This window comes from Rattus norvegicus, chromosome 15 (genome assembly GCF_036323735.1).
Source record: "Rattus norvegicus strain BN/NHsdMcwi chromosome 15, GRCr8, whole genome shotgun sequence".
Lineage (NCBI taxonomy): Eukaryota > Metazoa > Chordata > Mammalia > Rodentia > Muridae > Rattus > Rattus norvegicus.
In genome coordinates this window covers 73,430,165-73,453,378 of record NC_086033.1, presented here as the reverse complement: position 1 = coordinate 73,453,378, position 23,214 = coordinate 73,430,165, and positions in this window count along the sequence as shown.

Sequence of the window (23,214 nt, the reverse complement as noted above, 5' to 3'; positions counted from 1 at the left end):
TTCACCCCTCCCCCCAACACCTACATTCCCATATACTGGGGGTCCAACCTTGGCAGGACTAAGAGCTTCTCCTTCCATTGGTGCCCAACAGGGCCTTCCTCTACTACATATGCAGTTGAAGCCAGGGATCAGTCCATGTATAGACTTTAGGTAGTGATTTAATCCCTGGGAGCTCTGGTTGGTTGGCATTGTTGTTCTTATGGGGTTGCAAGCCCCTTAAGCTCATTCAATCCTTTCTCTCATTCCTCCAACTTGGGTCGAGCTCTCAGTTCAGTGGTTTGCTTCTAGCATTCACTTCTATATTTGACATGTTCTGGCTGTGTCTCTCAGGAGAGATCTATATCTGGTTCCTGTCAGCATGCCCTTCTTAGATTCATCAATCTTTTCTAGTTTTGGTGACTGTATGTATATGGGACACATGTTGGGCAGGCTCTGAATGGCATTTCCTTCAGTCTCTGCTCCAAACTCTGACTACATATTCCCTCCTATGAATATTTTTGTTCCCCCTTTTAAGAAGGAGTAAAACATCTGCATTTTGATCATCCTTGAGCTTCATGGGGTCTGTCGATTGCATCTTAGGTGACTTGAGCTTTTGGGATAATATCCAATTATCAGAGAATGCATACCATGTGTTTTTTTGTGATAGGGTTATCTCACTTACGATGATATTTTCTAGTTCAATCCATTTGCCTATGAATTTCGTGAAGTCAATATTTTTGGTAGCTGAGTAGTACTCTACTGTTCATATGTTCCACATTTTCAGCATCCATTCCTCTATTGAAGGGCATTTGGGTTGTTTCCAGCTTCTGGCTATTATAAATAAGGCTGCTATGAACATAGTGGACAATGTAGCTTTGTTTTATGTTGGAGAATCTTTTGTGTACATGCCCAGGAGAGGTATAGCTGGGACTTTAGGAAGTGCAAAGTCCAATTTTCTAAGGAACTTCCACACTGATTTCCAGAGTGGTTGTACCAGTTTGCAGTCCACCAACAGTAGAGATTTCCTCTTTCTCCACATCCTTGCCAACATCTGCTGTCACCTGAGGTTTTTATCTTAGCCATTCTGACTGGTGTGAGGTAGAATCTCAGGCTTGTTTTGAGTAAGGGCATTGAACATTTCTTTAGGTGCTTTTCGGCCATTCGATATTTCTCAGCTGAGAATGTTTTGTTTAGCTCTATACCCATTATTAATAGGGTTGTTTGGCTCTCTGGAGTCTAACTTCTTGAGTTCTTCGAGTGTTTTGGATATTAGCCCTCTATCAGTAAAGCAATCTGTTGGTTGCTGTTTTGTCCTAATGACAGTGTCCTTTGCCTTACAGAAGCTTTGCAATTTTATGAGATCCCATTTGTCAATTCTAGATCTTAGAGCATAAGACATTGGTGTTTGGTTAAATAAATTTTCCCAAGTGCTCATGTGATCAAGACACTTGCACACTTTTGCTTCTATTAGTTTGAGTGTATCTGGTTTGATGTGGAGGTCCTTGATCCACTTGGATTTAAGCTTTGTACAGGGAAATACAAATGGATCAATTTGCATTATTCTTCATGCTGACCTCCAGTTGAACCAGCACCATTGGCTGAAAATGCTATCTTTTTTCCACTGGATGGTTTTAGCTCCTTTGTCAAGGACCAAGTTACCGTAAGTGCATGGGTTCATTTCTGGGTCTTCAATTCTATTTTACTGATCTACCACCTGTCTCTGCACCAATACCATACAGTTTTTTATCACTATTGCTCTGTAGTACAGCTTGAGGTCAGGGATGGTGATTCCCCAAGAAGTTCGTCTATTGTTGAATATAGTTTTGGTATCATGGGATTTTTGTTATTCTAAATGAATTTGCAAATTGAACTTTATAACTCTATGAAGAATTGAATTGGAAATTTGATGTTTATTGCATTGAATTTGTAGATTGCTTTTGGCAAAATGGCCATTTTTACTATATTAATCATTACAATCCTTGAGCATGGGAGGCCTTTTCATCTTCTGAGGTCTTCAATTTCTTTCTTCAGAGACTTGAAGTTCTTGTCATACAGATATTTCACTTGCTTGATTAAAGTCACAACGAGGGAGGTGTTTTATATTATTTGGGACTATTTTAAGAGTGTCATTTCCCTAATGTTAGCTCCTGTTTTGTTGTATAAGTTTAGGTATGGACTTTGAATTCCTGTTCATTCTAGTACATTTATAGTGAAGGGGCTTTGAATTTTGTCAAATGCTTTCTCAACAACTAATCAAATGCTCATTTTTTTCTTTGAGTTTATTTGTATAGTGGATTTCCTTGATGGATTTCACTATATTCAGCCATCCCTGCCCCCCTGGGATGAAGCCTATTTGATCATGATAGATGATCATTTTGATGTGTTCTTGGATGTTGCTTATGAGAATTTTATTGAATATTTTGCATTGATATTGATAAGGGAAATTGGTGTGACATTCATTCTCTTTCTTTGTTGTGTCTTTGTTTAGATATAAGTGTAATTATTGCTTCATAGAAGGAATTGGGAAGTGCTCCATCTGTTTCTAATTGTGGAATAGTTTGGACAGTATAGGTATGAGGTCTTCTATGAAGATCTGATAGAATTCTGCACTATACCCATCTTATCCTGGGTTGTTTCTGCCTGGGAGACTTTTAATAACAGCTTCTATTTCTTTAGGAGTTATGGGGTTGTTTAGATGGTTTACCTGATCCTGATTTAGCTTTGGTACCTTGTCTAGAAAATTGTCTGTTTCCTCCAGATTTTCCAGTTTTGTTGAATTTATGCTTTTTTTTTCTTTTTTTTTTTCGGAGCTGGGGATTGAACCCAGGGCCTTGCGTTTGCTAGGCAAGCTCTCTACCACTGAGCTAAATCCCCAACCCCCGAATTTATGCTTTTTAAATAAGATCTAATGACTTTTTCAATTTCCTCATATTCTCTTGTTATGTGTCCTCTGTCTGTCTGTCTGTCTTTCTTTCTTTCTTTTTTTTCTTTCTTTCTCTCTCTCTTACGCTCTGAAATACAGCTTAAGATCCATGATAGTGATTCCCCCAGAAATTCTATTTTTGTTAAGAAAACCTTTTGTTATCCTGGACTTTGTCTCATTTCACATGACATTTAGAATAGCTCTTTTCATGTTTGTGAAATATTATTTTGGGATCTTGATGGGAATTGCATTGAATTTGTAGATTGTGTGTGGTAGGATGTCCATTTTAACTATTCTAGTCCTACCAATCCATGAACATAGGAAGATCTCTCCATTTTCTTTTTTTCTTTTCCTTTTTTTTTTTCGGGGCTGGGGACCGAACCCAGGGCCTTGCGCTTGCTAGGAAAGCACTTTACCACTGAGCTAAATCCCCAACACCATCTCTCCATTTTCTGAAGTCTTCTTCAGTTTCTTTCTTGAGAGAGTTGAAGTTCTTGTCATAGAGATCTTTTACTTGCTTGGTTAGAGTTATACCAAAATATCTTATATTTTATAATATAAAATTTGTGACTATTATGAAAGGTGTTGTTTCCCTAATTTGTTTCTCAGCCTGTTTATCATTAAAATAAAGAAAGGCTACTGATTTGTTCTAGTTAATTTTATATCCAGCCACTCTACTGAAGTTTTCTGGTAGAATGTTTGGTGTATAGGGACTGTTAGGAGTTATTTGGGGTTTTGGAGAAGATCTAGGTTCAGCTTTTATTACATCTAAATGATGTCTCAAATTATCTCTAATTCCAGTTATAGAGGTTCAAATTCCTCTTCTGACTTCTTGGAGTCATATGGTATATATCTATAAATGCAACTAAAAACACACACACAAACACACACACACACACACACACACACACACACACACACACAGAGAGAGAGAGAGAGAGAGAGAGAGAGAGAGAGAAAATAAATAAATCTAGGGTTGGCTGATAAATATTACAAATATCACGGCTTATTTTTTTTGCATGAGCAAAACAAAAGAAATACTCAGAGCTTTTTAATTACTACATACAACTTATCATAGATAAAAGCCATAACACTAAAATGTAAAAGTGATATGTACCTATATTATGCAATATCACTAGCATTAAAAATAGCACGAAATAATAATGCTTGAACAATGCTTGTAGCACTATGACTCTATTTGAATATTAGCCTGTTTACTAAAACTTCACCTAAAACCTAATTGTAATTAAAGTGTAAAAGATATTCACAGTGATAACAAAGCTAACATTAGTTTCTGGTTAAAATAAAGTAGGGAAAGTTTAGTAGAGTAGAGTCTTGGGTCTACTGTGAGTGATAGATTTCAGTTTTTTTGTTCCCCTCCCCATTCTCCCCCCATTACCTCCCTGCCCCCAACAAACACGTTCACTGGGGGTTCAGTCTTGCAGGACCAAGGGCTTCCCCTTCCACTGGTGCTCTTACTAGGCTATTCATTGCTACCTATGCGGTTGGAGCTCAGGGTCAGTCCATGTATAGTTTTTGGGTAGTGGCTTAGTCCCTAGAAGCTCTGGTTGGTTGGCATTGTTGTTCATATAGGGTCTCAAGCCCCTTCAAGCTCTTTCAGTCCTTTCTCTGATTCCTTCATTCTCAGTTCAGTGGTTTGCTGCTGGCATTCGCCTATGTATTTGCTGTATTCTGGCTGTGTCTCTCAGGAGAGATCTACATCCGGTTCCTCTCAGCCTGCACGTTTTTGCTTCATCCATCTTATCTAGTTTGGTGGCTGTATTATATGTATGGGCCACATGTGGGGCAGGCTCTGAATGGGTGTTCCTTCTGCCTCTGTTCCACACTTTGCTTCCCTATTCCCTCTCAAGGGTATTCTTGTTCCCCTTTTGAAGAAGGAGTGAAGCACTTGCGTTTTGGTCATCCTTCTTGAGTTTAATGTTTTCTGTGCATCTAGGGTAATTCAAGCATTTGGGCTAATATCCACTTATCAATGAGTGCATACCATGTGTGATTTTCTGTGATTGGGTTACCTCACTCAGGATAATATTTTCCACTACCAACCATTTGCCTATGAATTTCGTAAAGTCATTGTTTTTGATAGCTGTGTAGTATTCCATTGTGTAGATGTACCACATTTTCTGTATCCATTCCTCTGTTGAAGGGCATCTGGGTTCTTTCCAGCTTCTGGCTATGGGTCAGGGAGATAAACTCATGAACACACATCAAATTTTGCATTGATATGACTAGTATTATAGTATCTATTTATACATTAATAGATAACTGAAATATTAGCAGAGAGGTACATAGGAGTATATTTATAAAAACTATGTATAAATATTATCCTGAAAACACACATATCCATAACGTTACCAAAATGCACACATCTGTTTCCATATTTCTCACCATAAGTCCACATCTGAAGTAAGCCTTCCAAAATTTCATTCCATAGCCTTTAAACTTTAAGAAAGCTTTTCTGAAACACCAGTTAGATCGTTAATAGTTTCTGTTTTCTAAAACAACATGACTCATCAAGATTAAATAAGAGTTGGGCTTTTCCAAATACAACAACAGCTTGCATCTTTTGAATTACTACTTCATCAAAATGAAAACTTTCTCTTTTGCTGGAAGATGGAAGTTTATAAGACTCAGGAAGTTAAAAAAATTTACAGGTCTCTTTTAATTCATAAAATTTACAGCGCTCAGATGCCTCATGGAGTTACAAGATTAACAAGATACTACTCTAAGGATATAATGGCTGTAAATGGCTGTTAGAGAAAGATACTACAGATTTGAGCTGCCTTCTCATATAGAGACCTCAAGATACTTATAACTATTCTGGAGCAAAATATGCTACAAAGTGCATCAATTGCATCCACCTATTATGCCCTTGTCAGAAAACATTCACATGAACTATACGCTAGCCAGATAAGCTCACTTGTTTACCAAATTAGACAAGAGTGGAGTCATTTTTCTGATCTTCCAATGATGACCTACCTGTGATAGAGGTCATATGTTTATATCACTTCTGGAAAGAATCACACAACACTTCAAAAAAAATAATTCTAGGTTATGCAATGTATTCTGATTCAGGGCTTTGCATTCATCATATTTTTAATGAAGGATAATTCTATAAATTAATATATTATTCAAAAACTGTGATTTTCTATCATCTGCACATATCCTTGTCTGATCCCTTTTGTCTGCAATTTCCATTATATAATTTTCATTTCAAATCTTTATGCATTAATTTTATCATAAACTTTAGGTTAACATTCTTTTCTCTTTAGTTTTAGGTCTTTTTGTTTTCACATTTACAAATTTTTTAATATAACTGTAAATATATATAACAATGGTTACCATATATTTCATGGATAATATAGTAACAGAGAAAATGTATAGGCAAATATTGTTTTCATTAGAAATGAGTATTTAATGTCCAATAGTTTATATAATACATGTATTCATTTTTAAGGATCGGTGATTACATGAATTGAGCACCATTAAGATCCATTTAGGACTTATTTTTCTCTCCTGAATAATAATAATAACAACAATAGTAATACTGTAAGTCAACATACAAACTTTAGGGTGGTAATATACTGTTTTCATTTATATCTCTCTTCTTATTTCCTTCTAATTATTTCCCTGCCATCATTTTTTCCTTGAAATTATAGAATTTATTTTTGAGTAGGTATATGTGCTTGTGTGTGTGTGTGTCCATGTGTATCTTCATGTGCATGTATCCATGTGATCATGTCCAACTGAGATCTAGTGCCTGCAGAGGACAGAATTATGTAATCTGTTTGTGCTACAGTTACAGGCTGCTGTGAGTTGCTTGACATAATTGCTGGAAACTGAACTCAAGTCCTTTACAAGAACAGTAAGTGTTCTTACCTGCTGATCCTTTACTCTACAAATCTCTTTTCTCTCTTATCAGTTCTTTAATATATTAATATGTAAACCAATACATGAGAGTTACTGACTTTAGGGGAAATTATCATGTACAACATATTTGAATTAGAAAGATGACATATATTACTGATGAAATAATAATAATAGCATATTAAGAAAAAGCCCCTAACAAGAGAAAAACAAAATATCAAAAGAACGGGTACCGTTTACAATAATGTCATTTATTAGGCTTATCAATACTGACCAAAGCATTTTTCCAGGAAACTAATTTATTTGGCAATTAAAAACTCTATTCCTGAGTGCTCGCAATACTTTGCAAAAAGAAAGCAATTTAAATGTGCGTGCGAGAATTTGTCAGTTTTCATCATGTATATTAAGTCAGCAGTATTTTTGTTGACTATAGAAAATTAATCATTAATGTTGAAATGCTTTAAGGAACTAACTGTTCTCTGCTGCATCTAAACTTTATTAAAGTGGCAGTGAACATATATTAAACAGTGGAAATATTGGCGTTTTCTAAAGCCAGTCCACAATGGACACATTTACTTGTTACAGAAATTATTGAAGTAATTGAAATGATAAATATTACAATAAAAGTGTGCCAAAGACACAGCTTCTATTACAAACAAAATTACAGGAATACAATAACCTTGAGATTTTTATCCAGAAAAAAAATTGACCAGAAGACATAGTATTATTTAATAAAGCATTACAAATCAAACAAAGATGACAGCAGCTTTATTACACTTTATAGAAAATTAAGGCATTTCAAAACTAAAACCTAAATTTATAAAAGATTCACTGGGTGTGCAATAGAAAAGTCTATTCAATCCAGACTACTTTGATGAACATCATTTGTTTCTTGGTCTCCTCTCAATTCCAGCACAATATTTCCTCAGGAGCAATCCTGAACTTAGTTATAAAGTAGTTTGCCTTTTCCTGTATCAAAAAAAATGTTCTTTTGTAGATTTGTATGAATATACATAAAATGTTTTGACTAAGTAGCTAGACTTGCCATCTTACCATTCATACATTATTATGCAAGTAATAAAGTAGAATCATTTGAAGAACTTAGATAGCACCTGTCCATAAAAGAATGAACTCAGTTTGGCTGTGCTTGTCCCCTTTTCTTTGAGAGCATGACAGTGACAGTGTATTAACTGCATTGACTCCTTTCATTACCTTCCATAACAAATTTTAGAGTGGACACTTTTACCAGACTTTTTTATTTATTTTCTGTCAGTGCAAAGAACAGACATTTTACTTTTTCTAAACACAAAATTGCATTATCAAGGATTTGTAAAAATAAAATATGAATTTATTATTTTGCAAAACTTTTTTTCTTCTACCTAATTTCAAGCCATTACTCATTGAATAGCTATTTTAAAAATCTGTGATTTCTTTTGGCATTTTCTTTAAAGTGGATTTTGAATCACCAGTACCATTTCAGATATAATTATCAAAAGTTGTCATATAAATAATTATAGAGTGGAGAAAAGTATATTTAGGGAGTGCAGATTTAAATCATTCTAAGGTAAGAACAATTTTAGTTGACTTTATGAACTTATTCAAGCTAGAAAATTTCTAGAGTATCAAGATACCAAATAACAAAAATGTAATGTTCAGTATAAAACCTGAAAATTTTCCTCTATTTGGCAAAACCGTAAAATCAATGTCCATTATGAATAATAAATATTTAAAGAAGATTATATAGATACACATTTACAAATTTCCTTCAACAATATAACATGTTATGTCCTAAGGGCTATACTAGTCTTACTTTCTAGTTGCTGTCTTTAAAGCCTACACTTGTATGGTGAGCATCACATGTATGATTGTTATCTATAAAGAAGTCTAGCTGTTACAAAGTATGTCCATAAAAATATATGATTTACTGAAGTTTATGTTTCAAAACTAGATCTGCTTAATGACCAAATGAGCAAAACAATGTACAAAGACCACCGCATATATACATTCTGTGATGGTTTGTATATTCTTGGGCCAGGGAGTGGCATTATTAAGAGTTGTGGCCTTGTTAGAGTAGGTATGTCTCTGTGAGTGTAGGCTTTGATACCGTAGTGCTGCCTGGAAGGGAGTATTCTTCTAGCAGCCTTCAGATGAAGATGCAGAACCCTCAGTTCCTCTTGTATCATGGCTGCGTGGATGCTGCTATGTTCCTGCCTTGATGATAACGAACTCAACCTCTGAACTTGTAAGCCAGTACCAATTATATATTGTCCTGTGTCTGTTCACAGTACTAAAATCCTAACTAAGACATATATGATGAAAAGGAGAACAACAATCATCTTCCAAACTCCTTCATGCAGGTCATACAAGTCATATTTTTAAATGCTGAACTTAGATCTGAAACCAGGAGTTTGTTGCTCATGAATTCTAGGTGAGGGTAGGCTTGTCCCCACCACCTGCATTACCATTTTTCTCTCTAGATGCCTAGAAGAAGCTGCTAATATATTATTGATGTGCATACATTTTATAATACTATGCCTTGAAATTTTTTGGTAAAGTATTATATCCTATGATGTACTGTCACCTATTAATTTACATTTCAATTTAGTTTTTATTTTTGGAAGAATAAGAAGACCTCAGAAAATGGAAAGATTGTCCATGCTCACAGATTGGCACAATTAATATAGTAAAGACGACCATCTTACTGAAAGCAATCTACAGATTAAGTGCAATCTCTATCAAAACTCCAATTTATTTATTTACAGAGTTAGAAAGAGCAGTATTCAAATTCATTTAGAACAACAAAAACTCAGGATAGTGAAACCTATTCTCAACAATATAAGAACTTCTTGGATAATCATGATTCCATGATTTCAAGCAGTATTACAGAATAATAGTCATAAAAACTGAATGGTATTTGTACAGACATAGGCAAGTAGATAAATGGGATAGAATTGAAGACCCGGAAATGAACCCACACACCTATGGTCACTTGATCTTTGCTAAAGAAGCTAAAACCATCCAGTGGAAAAAAAGATAGCATTTTCAACAAATGGTGGTAGTTCAACTGGTGGTCTGTATGTAGAAGAATGCAAATTGATCCATTCTTATCCCTTTGTACAAAGCTCAAGTCCAAGTGGATCAAGGACTTCCACATACTGAACCTAATAGAAGAGAAAGTAGAGAAGGGCCTCGAATACTTGAGCACTGTGGAAAATTTCCGGAACAGAACACCAATGGCTTACGCTTTAAGATGAACAATCAACAAATGGGACATCATAAAATTTTTAAAATTTTTAAAATTGCATAAAATCAAATACTTTGTATGTCCCTATGGGACCGGGTTACCTCATTCAGGATATACCCAGGTTCTGTCTATTTGCTTGAAAAATTCACAATGTCTTTGTTTTAATAGCTGAATAATGGTCCATTGTATAGATTACCATATATTCTTTATCCATTCTTAATTTGAAGGACATGATGCACCAGGTTGGGAAGATATCTAAGGGGAGGGAGAGCATTCATCCTCTCAGAGGAGAAGGGGAGGGGAGAATGGGGCAGGGATTCTGGAGGGGCACAGAAGGTGGGGAAGTGAGGTGAGTGATTATCTGGAAGAGATGGGAGGGAAAAAGGGAAATCTCCAAAATAAGAATAGAAAAAAACAAAATTGCAATTTACCAAGAAAGAAAGAAACAAAGAAACAAAGAAGGAAGAAAAGGAAGGGATTGACAAGCATGCACACACACACACACACACACACACACACACACACACACACACACTCATATACACAAACACACATACACAAACAGAGAAAGAGAGAGAGAGAAAGGGAGAGAGGAAGAGAGAAAGTCGGTGGCTTAAAGTGACCTAGAGGCTGCATCAGATTTCACAATTTAGAGAGAGAATTTTACATATATATGTATATATGTATATGTATATATGTATATATATGTGTATATATATATATATGTTTGTGTGTGTATGTCTTTGTGTGTTTTGTGTGGTGTGTGTGTGTGTGTGTGTGTGTGTATAATTTGATGTGTGTTTGCTTGCTTAAGGAAGGTTCTATTTCTCTTCAAACATAGTCAGTATATAATAAGTTTTGTAAACTTGTACTATTCCAGAATTTCTTTTTCCTCATAATTTCCTACTTGATAAGTTTATGACTTGCAGTATTATTTTAAATACTAATTTTTCCAAATATGTCTAGTCTTGACCTCTACTCTCCCTGCCTCCCTCTTTTTCTTTTCCTCTCAGTGTGCCACTTTCATTTTAAAGATTCACATTTTATATTAAAATATTTAATTTTTTGATCTGATGCCCTGACTTATTAATTATAGCATCTTCCATAACATATCTATTTTACTATTAGCATAAGTGCTGTCTCCTAACTCCAAATATTGATAATGGTTATGCAGACCCATTTAAATTTCATCGTAGTAGGAGCGGTACCCCTTATCACTGAAATTATATTAACGATATAGCAAGAAAATCAACACACAAGATTACTAAAATGCAAAATAAGTGCTGACCTGAATAATCATAAATTAAACTTAACCTCTTTCTCTCATTTTTTTGGTGTAATAGTCCTTTTAAACACTGCATGCTTGGTGACAATTCACAGAATTTGTAAAGGCAGTATTCAATGCCATTCTGCCTATAGCAAAATGAAAATATTTTAAATGTAGTTAAAGTAGGCATGTGTTTGAATAGTGAGCAGTGAAACAATCACATTGACAAATATGTTACTGAATCTAACAAATATATAGCCGACTCTAGAAATCCCATGACTTCTAAAAAATAAATTACTGCAGTTATTTCATTCTACGACATTCTCCTAGGATACCAAGATTCCAGGCAGAAAGAGAGTAAAAGATACTGAATTTAGGGTTGGGTTTATGTGACTAAAGTTCAGGAGCAGCCAACAGAATAAGAAGTTTAATAAATACATAAGAGGCAGGTTAGTTAATGCTGATAGCCTCCTCCCTGCAGATGAGCTGCCATAGAACCAGAAGGTTTTATGCAACTTGCCAAAAAGGAAAGGAAACCATTAATACAACTTGTCTGTGATAGCTATGAGCCACAACAATGACCTGCATGTGCTGCAGGTGAAACATTTTGGTGGTAACCAATGCTGTCTAGTTAGGTTTAGGTCCCACTGGTCATGAGTAAAACATGCCTAGTACTTGGAACCTAGCCATCTACACTAGACTAGTAAAGCTATGTCATTTAAGTGAGAACCAACTTCTCTAACTTTATTACAGCAGTCTAATTCCTATCTGCAATTTATATACTTAGTCTGATACCAAGAGATGAGTGAGACCCATATCCCTTATCATAGAAGCCAGAAACCATCATAAAAAAAAAAGTAAAAAAGTGGTCAAATACAGAGAGCAAACAACTAGTCGTGAGTTGCCAGGTCACTATGACGGTATCTTCAACATAGCACCTGCATCTAAAACTCAGGGAGCCTCATGAAAGAGAGCACAGACATACTGTCAGAGCCTTAGGTCTGAGAAGTCTGCTATGAGATTATAGCTCCTCGAAATAACCGCAAAGTTGTACTCATTGTACTTTAATGAGATTGCTGTGTAAACAAGATCCAAACAACGACAACGACAACAACAACAACAACAACAACAACAACAACAACAACAACAGTAAAAGATAGGCAGTGTTTAAAGGAGCAAACTTGCTAGGTCCCATGCCAAGAAAAATAACTATAGGAAAGTAATGATTACTAAGATCTGGAGAATTAGCTTACTGAGGGAATGAGTCCTTAACTGGTTACCCAATGCAACGTAGTATTTCCATAATATATAGAGAGGTAGTAAATGGACTCAGAAGGTTTTATTCATATATTTTATGAGCACATATAATATGTGTATCTTTCTACCAATTGTAATTTAAAAAGTCATTTTTATAGATCTGTCATATATTTTAAATGATTTCATTAAAATTAATAAGAAATTACAGTTGTTTTGATTTTAAAATGCCCAGCTGTTCATCTTCATCGGGATAGAAAGTGGCTTCCATTTCCTATAATGAATTTTATGTACTGTATGAAAAATTAATATGAGACTTACGGGTAAAACTTATGATATTATTAGGTTATACAACATCACAAAATCTCTAATCCTTTGATTCTTACAAACTCTCCACCCTCAACTCCAAAACGTTCTCTGGCCCTTAGGTTCAGGTTGTTTTGTAGATGTATCCATTGGCACTGGGCTCCACAACTCTGCCTTTGATTAGTTGTGGTTTTCTGCATTGGTCTTTGTTGCAAATAGTAAGTTCCTTGGGGATATATGAAAACTACACCTAATATGTACTTTCTCTGTGGTATTAAAACGAATACTCATAGACAAAGATAACACACGAGTATATAAAAATTGGATGAGGAACGCCTACTGGGCCTAAGCCATGCAGTAACTAAGAAAAACTGGGAGCAGGAGAAGTTTTCATCCTGAGGAAGAAACACACCAATGTGTTTTCCAGCCCAAATAGCCATGCCTGAAAGCATTATATACACTGAAAATTTTATATGTAAGAATAGAGATGAAAAAAAAAAAACAAATACATATCTGTAGGCAATAAATACTGAAAAAAAAAAGAAAAGAGGCCATGAATTTGAAAGAAAGCAAGAAGGTTACATAAGACAGTTTGGAGGAATGGAAAAGAATGAAGAAATATAATTACACTATAACACCAAAAATAGAAAAAATACTGAAGAGACAAGGTAGTTTTCAAAATGATTGGTTTTTAAACCTATGTGGGGTTTGTTCTAGGGAACTTTCACATACACTTACCTTTTACAGGGCTAAATACATATTGTTAGGCACTTACTATGTAATATTCAATCTTTTCTATTATTTAATCTTTCACATCCTCATTCGCTTTTCTGTTATATGACCTAACAACTAGCCATAGTTCTATAGAAGTAAATATTATTACAGATTAAAAGTTGGCAATTGGTAATTATAGTGTGCCTAATTATTTGGATCTTGCAAACAATGTCAATTAATTTTTATTAATGACCTTATTACTTTTAGTGTCACCCTTAGAATACAAGACTATTTTGAATGCAAATCTAAGTATAAATCTAAGAGCTGTTGCATTCTGGGGGGACTATAACAGGAACAGAAATGACTGACCCCTCTGGTTGAATAAGGGAAAAAGCTGGAGGAAGTTAAGGAGGAGGGCAACTCTGTAGTAGGACCAGCAGTCTCAGCTAACCTAGACCCCTGAGATCTCCTAGACTTTGTACTACCAACCAGGCAGTATACAACAGCTGAGATGGGGACTCCAACACATATACAGCAGAGGACTCCTTGTTCTGGGTTCAGTCAGAGAAGATGCACCTAACTCTCAAGAGACTGGAGGCCCCAGGAAGTTTAAGGGTCTGTGGTGGGTTGGGTGGGGCCATCCTTGTTGAGATGGTGGGGCAGGGAGTGAGGGAGGGGGGGTGAGAAGGAATTATGGTCTGTGGAACTCTGGGATGTGGACCAGGTAAGGAATAAAATCTGGAATGTAAAAATAAATAATTATTTTAAAAAAAGAGGCATGTACATGGGGACAGACCTATTTTATAATGCAAGGTAGTTTTCAACATGACTGTTTTTTAAACCTATATAGGGTTTCTTCTAGGGTACATTCACATGCACTTATCTTGTATCAAAAGTTTATTATTTTAATAAGAACAAGTGAGAAATGCCCATTTGTTATGATAATAGTTAAAGTCTCCTTTACGTTACTTCAGCTTAGTTTCACTGGTTACATTGGTACATCACAGTTTAGAAAGTAAACTCAACGGTTATATAGTATAGTTAATGATAACGCTTCCATTTAGCTTTCATACACATGTGGATAACCACGGTGCATCGGAAGAGGGGGGGTAGAAAGGTAATTTAGACATTCTAAGCAATTTGCATCCTCAGTATCATGCAGCCCATGCGAGAGTAAGCCCTGGCATAAAAGCATCTGATTGCATATCATTGGCAATCACTTTTACAATTGTCATGACTCAGTGTTTTCTAGTAAATGCAGAAATAGCTCTGAGGTTAATCTTCCATATCAAAATAAAATGAGCAGCCACCTGCTCTAATGGTTTCTTACTGCTCTGACTGGATTGACGGACCAGAGAGCAGCTGGAAAGGGAAATGCTTCCCACTGTCACTGGTGTGTTTACCTAACACGACTTCAACTGATTCTACTTCAGTTTCCCACTGACATTTACCACTGTCTTCTCATATATATATAAAACTTTCTAATATCTGCGAACCTGTATGTTTTAGAATTTAAAAACTAGATTGCTATAATTACATTTTTCTATGTTCTTTGTGTTAATATTTTGACTATCTTATGATCTTGAAATATCTTATACATACACATTATGATGTAAATACTATGTTATATTATGATCCATTATTTGTTGTCCCAATGTTGGATACTACAGGTATTATGAAATGGTCACACAATTATATACATATATACATATTACAAAAATTTAAATAACAATCAATTTTGGAATGATAAAAACCTTAAAACTCTATGAATCATTTGGCAAGGAAGCCACAGATGACATATGACCTTCTTCCATTGATTTTGGTTGCTCTCTAAGAGGGGATTAGACCCTATTCCTGAAGTTACTGCAAATTTCCACTTGTAAGTTATATAGAAAACTAGTGTGAAATGATCAGGAATTTGTTTCTTTGTTAGATAACTTTGATTGTGCTTGAAGATGCCTTGAAGACTCCTGGAGAAGAAATGACAAAACTGTCTTAAACTTTATTAGAATCTAGCGTGTGTGTGTGTGTGTGTGTGTGTGTGTGTGTGTGTGTATATAAATGTGTCCACTTGTACATTAGTAAAAATATATTTATGGGGTATAGGAATCATAGCTGGATTTGAAGTCTATTCAAAAGTAAGGCATTCATAATTGGTATTTTAAACATAATCAAAATCTATGGCTAGGGAATTCATAAGTCCATATTTTTGTTCTTTTCTCTACTTTTTGCATAGAAACTTCTTTTTTGAAGTAGGTAGTGGGTAATGCTGAGACCCATATTCTAAAGAACATACATGAGAATGAGTTACTCTGGTTCCTGATGGTATGCACACATATTCTGGAAGTATTCAGGAATTCTGTGAAATGCCATCCTTTTGATATAACATGCCAATTTCATGCATCAACCCATAGGTAATTGTGGTTACTATATTAAAAATGAACAATATTAAGGCAAATTTTAAAAAAGGAAATGGGAACCCTCAAAGTCCCCATTTACTTATGGCAATAGAGTACCACTAAATATTAAAAATCACTTTAATTTGCAGGGCTCAAAGTGGCCATTATGAAGCCACCCATATGTGTGAGTAGATGACCCTGCATCTTTGCACACTGGAGCAGTCTAATTTCACCTTATATTATTAAGAAAAAATGAAAGAGTTGAAAGGAATATGTTCTGAGACTATGCAGGTTATTTTGGAGAGAGTGGGCATATGATGAAGATACATTTCACATATGCATTTTTCTCATTACATATATATGATAATCAAAATTTTAAAATATATAAGGCAGCAATGCACCTCTCTAATTTGCCTATAGAAATTTTGAATCAAATTCCACTGCACCCATAAAGACAGAAACCTTGACTAATATATATCATTGTTAATACTTAATTAGGTGCTAACTCTACCTTTCCAACATAGGGGAAATAATTATTATCCTGTCTTGATAACGGAATAAAAATACAGTATGAAGGTTAAAATTATTAACCTATTTATCATGAATTATTATACATAAGCTCCCCACTGTAACACATTTTTACTCATGCAACTGTAGTACATGACTACAAATTCTTTTAATTTATGAGTTTAAACCACAGTCTCATTTCTGTGTGTATTTATGGATAAGACCAAAACTGACACTTACTAGCATACTATATTATGTTATAATTTTCAATCCAAACAAATTTGAGACTTTAAAAATAGGATTTTAGAATATACATATATATAGAGAGATTTTTTTCACTCAATTACTTCTATTCAGTAATTGTGAAAATTTTATTTCATTTAGTAATTTTAAATTAATATATACCTACTTTACTAATTTCTGTATGACTTTACCTTTTTCCTTTGTTTAGTATTTTCATTTATCATATTCTGCCTTTAAAACACTCACTCTTCTTTTTCTTCAGTATGTGTTTTGTTTTTAGCAAATATTGAACATTAGTTCTATTTGTATTCATTGTATGTGAAATAGCTTGTTTCCTCAAATATTTAATGAATTTTTGTTCATTTTATGTATCTATTTAATGTCAGTATCTATTCCTAGTTTAGTGGGTTTTGTTTGATTGTTTAATAGGTTGACTTCATATGCTTTACAGGTTTGGGTGTATTTTTGTGTGTGCTGTGTGTGCGTGTGCAGACGTGTGTACCTGTCAGGTGGCAAGAACGGGAAGGGTGTTTGGTGTTCTTTTCTTATTCTATAATGTACTTGTTTGAAAGAGAGTTTGTTACTGCACCTGCTGATCACAGCTGCATAGTTCAGTGGCCTTTGAGTACCCACCTGTCTCCACACCACACAACTCTGGGATCAAAGTCAGGAGAGATCATGTCCTAAGAGCAAAATCTCGGATTTGGGTATTGGAATTCAAGTTCTCATGCTTGAACATCAAGTGCTCTTACCCAGTGAGCCCTGATGCCCATCACAGTTTAATCATTTTCTTTATTTCTTTTGTTAACCATCCAGAAACAAGATTTGGGAATATAAGATTTATTGTCTTTTACAGTTTCCAATTAGTCGTTTTAATTTTCACACCTTCTCTCCTTTATTTTCTGTGGATGTAGTTCTCCAGTTCATCAGTCACACTGAATTTTGATTAACAGTGTTGGCAATATCCCATTAGCTTTTAGTTTTCTGAATTTTAGAACTCTAACGTTTACCTCATTCTATTCTTACCACCTGTGTTTCTGTATGTTCTCATTTCTCATACATTATGTTTTAAGGGAATACAATAGACTTTGTTTTGGGCCTTTGTGAGTGAACAAAGATTTAGATTAGGCTAGATTTCTTTCATTTTCATTGCTGCTTTTTTCTTTTACTGGATATTTTCTTTATTTACATTTCAAATGTTATTCCCTTCCCCAGTTTCCACTCTGGAAATCCTCCATCCCATCCCCCAACCCCTGCCTCCATGAGAGTGCTCCCTCACAAACCCATCCACTCCCTCTTGCCTTCCTACCCTGGCATTCCCCCACACCAGGAAATTGAGCCTTCACAGGACCAAGGACCTCTCATCCCATTGATGTCCAACAAGGCCATTCTCTGCAACATATGCAGATGAAGCCATGGGTTGCTCCTTGTGTACTCTTTGGTGGTTTAGTCTCTGCGAGCTCTGGGGTGTCTGGTTGGTTGATATTGTTCTTCCTATGGGGTTACAATCCCCCAGAGCTATATCAGTCCTTTCTCTAACTCCTCCATCGGGGACCCTATTCTCAGTCCAATGGTTGCTGCGAGCATCTGCCTTGTATTTTACTCTAAAATTTCATGTTTCAACACGGAAGCAGTGTCACAAGGATTGTATAATTTTATACAACAAAGAACACCACAAGTCAGGCCACCTTTAAAATACCAATGTGGGCACACCAGAGAAGTGTGTAAAAACTCTTTGGTTGTAATTTTTGGTCTATGCTTGTTGAAAAGGGATGTTTCCTTGAAGAGGGGTGAATACTACATTTATTTACAAAGTTCATGATTTTTTATGCAAGCTAGAAGGACCAGGAAAAGGGCTAATCCTACCCAAGATGAACTGGAATTCTCTATGACAATCATCAAATCTCATCCACTATGGTTGATACTGAAAACTGAAGCATTGTTTTTATCTTTAGTTTTGCTTGCCAGATTTACTCTAGTAGATAAAGTGTAATGCTATATAATGGGTACATGTAGAATTTCAAATCATATTTTACTCATTTACAAAGCTTTGTAAACCAACCATATGAAAAACATGTCATCTTTTAAACTCATTTTCACCCTGAAATTGTATATAATTATGTTCTTAGAAAATACTCTAAAATAATGTTTCTCAAGGTCTTTTTGTGTTGTTGATAATTTTCTTATTATGTAATAGGACCTCACCAATTTGACACAAATAAAGAATATCACTTATTACTGCTTTGATGAGTTAAATTAGCTGCATGGAGGGTTTCTGTATAAAGAGACTTTAGAAATTCAATATTTACGAAACACTGATAGCAAAATAATATGAATATGGAAGCCCTTCTTAAATATGTACCCTCTTTTATGTTTTGTCAGGGTTTTAAGGACTGCACAGTAAATGTAAACAAAAAGTGAATGCAGGAAGACAAAATCATCTAGCAATATAGAATTTTTTATGCTCCATAAGAGCTGGGTGATGGAAATTGACCGTTTATAACTTTTTTTCACATTAAAAGAAACAGCTCTGGATTGAGGCTAAAACAGATAACATAAAACCTTTCCAGAAAAATAGATGTTGTGAGGATTTTATAGCTAAAGGTGCAACATAAATCTTATAGAACCCATCCTGATCAAAAACAGTTACCCGAGGAAGCTTTATTAGTGCTCATCGTAAAATAAAGCAGATGAGAACAAAACACTTTGAAATGACTTTGAAATAAAAAAGTAACCCAGTATCAACCAAAGCAAACATTTTAATATACTAAAAAGAATAAGTTGCATTCTATTGCACAATGCTCTAAAATCTATTTGACAAATAGTTATAACTTTATTGTCTGTCATGATATTATTCAAGCAGCTTATAACCATCACAAATGAATATCAATGTCTACAGAATAAAGAAGGCAATGTAAAATACATTTAAAATATATTACTCTTATCTGCCATAGAACAGATGATTAGTAATAAAATTGATGAATAATGAACATAAAATTTTAGTATTTACATGCTGATATATGATTTAAACTCCATGTTTGAATATGCAGTATTTATTATACAATAAATATGCTCAAAGTACTCCTATACTCTCACAGAACTCCATACCCTATATTGGTAAACCTTCTGATAATATTTTGATCTGTAACCTCAATTAAAATAACCAACAACAAAAATACTTTTCTTTATATTTTATTTTACACCATCAATTTTGTCAGTTTTATCAAAAACTAAGAGCTTAGTGACTATTGATGAATCCAGTCTTAAAGAAACAACCAAAGAAACCAACATTCTCTTTGTCCTGACTGTTTTAATAGCTCCCAAACTGCCTCATCTTCTGTACTTTCCAGATTTCAGATTATGTAAATGAACGTGTGTGTGTGTGTGTGTGTGTGTGTGTGTGTGTGTGTGTGTGTGTTGAATGCTACTGCCATGGCAGGCACGCTCCTCTATGCTAATTTTTCTAACAAATTTAATTTCTTTAGAAACTACAGTCTGACTTTTAAAAATGTTTAACTGAGATGTTTAGTTTTAACCTTATCACTTCCTTTATGGGACACATCTGGGGGAGAAGATACAAAGGCTTGGCATCTCATCCTCTTTCCCTATACAATGTTCAACTCCTACAATCAAAATTAAATTCACACAATTTTTGCTTTCTTAGCTATGTTTTTAACCTCAGTAAAAACATGACCTCATTCATACCTCTCCTCCCTCTTCCAACCTGCCATCACCCCTTTCCCCCAGATCCACTTCACTTCTATTTCCCTTCAGAAAATAGGAAGCTTCCCACGGATATCCATGAAAAATTTTGTATTATGTTGCAATAAGACAAGGCACCCCTTCACATATTAAGACTGGACTTGAATTACCCTAGATCCCTAGAACAAACGAAACTCAAGACGGATGATCAAAATGTGAATGCTTCACTCCTTCTTTAAATGAGGAAAAAGAATACCCTTGGCAGGGAAGGGAGAGGCAAAGATTAAAACAGAGACTGAAGGAACACCCATTCAGAGCCTGCCCCACATGTAGCCCATACATATACAGCCACCCAATTAGACAAGATGGATGAAGCAAAGAAGTGCAGACCGACAGGAGCCGAATGTAGATCGCTCCTGAGAGACACAGCCAGAATACAGCAAAGACAGAGGCGAATGCCAGCAGCAAACCACTGAACTGAGAATAGGTCCCCCGTTGAAGGAATCAGAGAAAGAACTGGAAGAGCTTGAAGGGGCTCGAGACCCCATATGTACAACAATGCCAAGCAACCAGAGCTTCCAGGGACTAAGCCACTACCTAAATACTATACATGGACTGACCCTGGACTCTGACCCCATAGGTAGCAATGAATATCCTAGTAAGAGCACCAGTGGAAGGGGAAGCCCTGGGTCCTGCTAAGACTGAACCCCCAGTGAACTAGAGTATGGGGGGAGGGCGGCAATGGGGGGAGGGTTGGGAGGGGAACACCCATAAGGAAGGGGAGGGGGTAGGGGGATGTTTGCCCGAAAACCGGGAAAGGGAATAACACTTGAAATGTATATAAGAAATACTCAAGTTAATAAAAAAAAAAAAAAAGACTGGACTAGGCAATCTAGTAGGGGGAGAGAGGTCCCAAAGGCAGTTAGAAGAGTCAGCGAAGTTCTTGGTCCCACTGCTAGGTATCCCACAAGAACAGCAAGCTACAAAACCATAAAACATATTCAGAGGACATAGTTTGGAACTCTGTAGGATACCCATTGTCTCTTCAGTCTCTTTGAGTACGTACAACCCTGGTCAGTTGATTCTGTGGGTTTTCTTGTGGTGCCCTTGACCCTCCTGGCTCTTACAATCCTTCCTCTCCTTCATCTGTATATTTCCCCAATGCTCTCTAATCTTTGTCTATGTGCATCACAGCAAGTACTCTTACGTGTTCAGTCAACACCATAGCATAAAATTCTATTTATGTCACGTTAGGCTACGGTAAGTGGTTAACTCTGTAACTTATACTAAAAGAAAGGATAAATGATGTAGTTTAGACAAATGTGTTATATTTTAGTTTGTTAGTTTTGAGATAGTATCTTAATAACTATTCACAGAGATCCTCTTGCCTCTACATCCCAAAGACTGTATACAACCAGAAATACCTTTTCAAAAATCATGTACTTTAAATCCATGTATCCCTTTATGAAATTGAATATAATTGTGGGCTTACTGCAATAATTTTTATTCAGTAATATGAGTATAAAATTGAATATCTGGCACCAATCTTTATGATAACTAACCTACCTCAGAATATATTTTCAACCACTATCAGTTAGAGTAAACTTTTAAACACTTTTAACATGCCTGGTGTTGATTAGTGTTTATTGTTATAATAAACTAATAGGACAAGTATTTGAATCCATATGCCACTTTAACGAGTTTTAGCTTCTACTTTTGTACCTAAGAGTAAAGTTTCTGGTAGGCAGAAATGGTGATCTAATACATCTACATGGCATTATTAAAAATGTGGAAATAATGATTTTTACTTTTGGAAGATGCTTAGCTTTTACTAAATTATTAAATTAATAATAATAACAATGCTTATTTGGTCTGTGACTTATAAACTGAATCCTAACAAAACTGGCCACATTCTACATTCTATATATTTCTGCTCTATACTAAAACACTTGTGTCTTGTCATTCAGGATTGTCCCATTAAAAGAAAAGAAACTCAAATATTAAAGTGTATCACATTCATTCAACCATTTAGCAGTCATTTTTTGAGAGTCAACTGAACATCAAGTGCCATTCATGCAGAGACCTGAAGATACAAAGTGCATTTAAAGTATCAAAATTTCTAAAACGCTACTTACTATTGAAAGTGGTATATACAGTGATAATCACATATTACCACAAATATGCATAGCAAATCATCGGAGAAGATAAGTACAGCTAAATTTTACAATTTATTTGGAGGACACTGATAATAATATTAAGGCAAAATTTTTTATTTGAAAACGTTGATGGCAGCCATTTAAAATGCTGTTCAAATATCATCTGTGATCAATAGATTATATAGAGAGTAATTTAAAAAACAAGAAAAGAACTTAAAACATAAATTTATAAATAAATTATAATAAAAAGATACAAGTTTTGCAGTTTTGCAGAGCATATTTTTCTGTTTGTAAAATTCTCAGTACAAACCATATGTAGTACAAACCATAAAGAGGCTTATTGGGGGTCATGATTTTTTTATAAAGTGAAAATAATTTGATATAGTAGCTGATGACTGTCCGTCCCCTTGACTGTGTAACACCATGTTAGAGAAGCAGGAAGGCAAACAGCTGCTGTAGTTTGGCTATTCAGAGGAGACCAATCTCCTTATGACTACCTATTCTTAGGGGAAGCTGTTAGGACAGTATGAAAACTGCAGTAGTCTTCCACCAGTGATGCATCCAGGCCTTAATTCCTTCCTCTAGGACCTTTATCACAACTGTTTCAGTGAATCTCAAGCTAAACTGGGATGTTT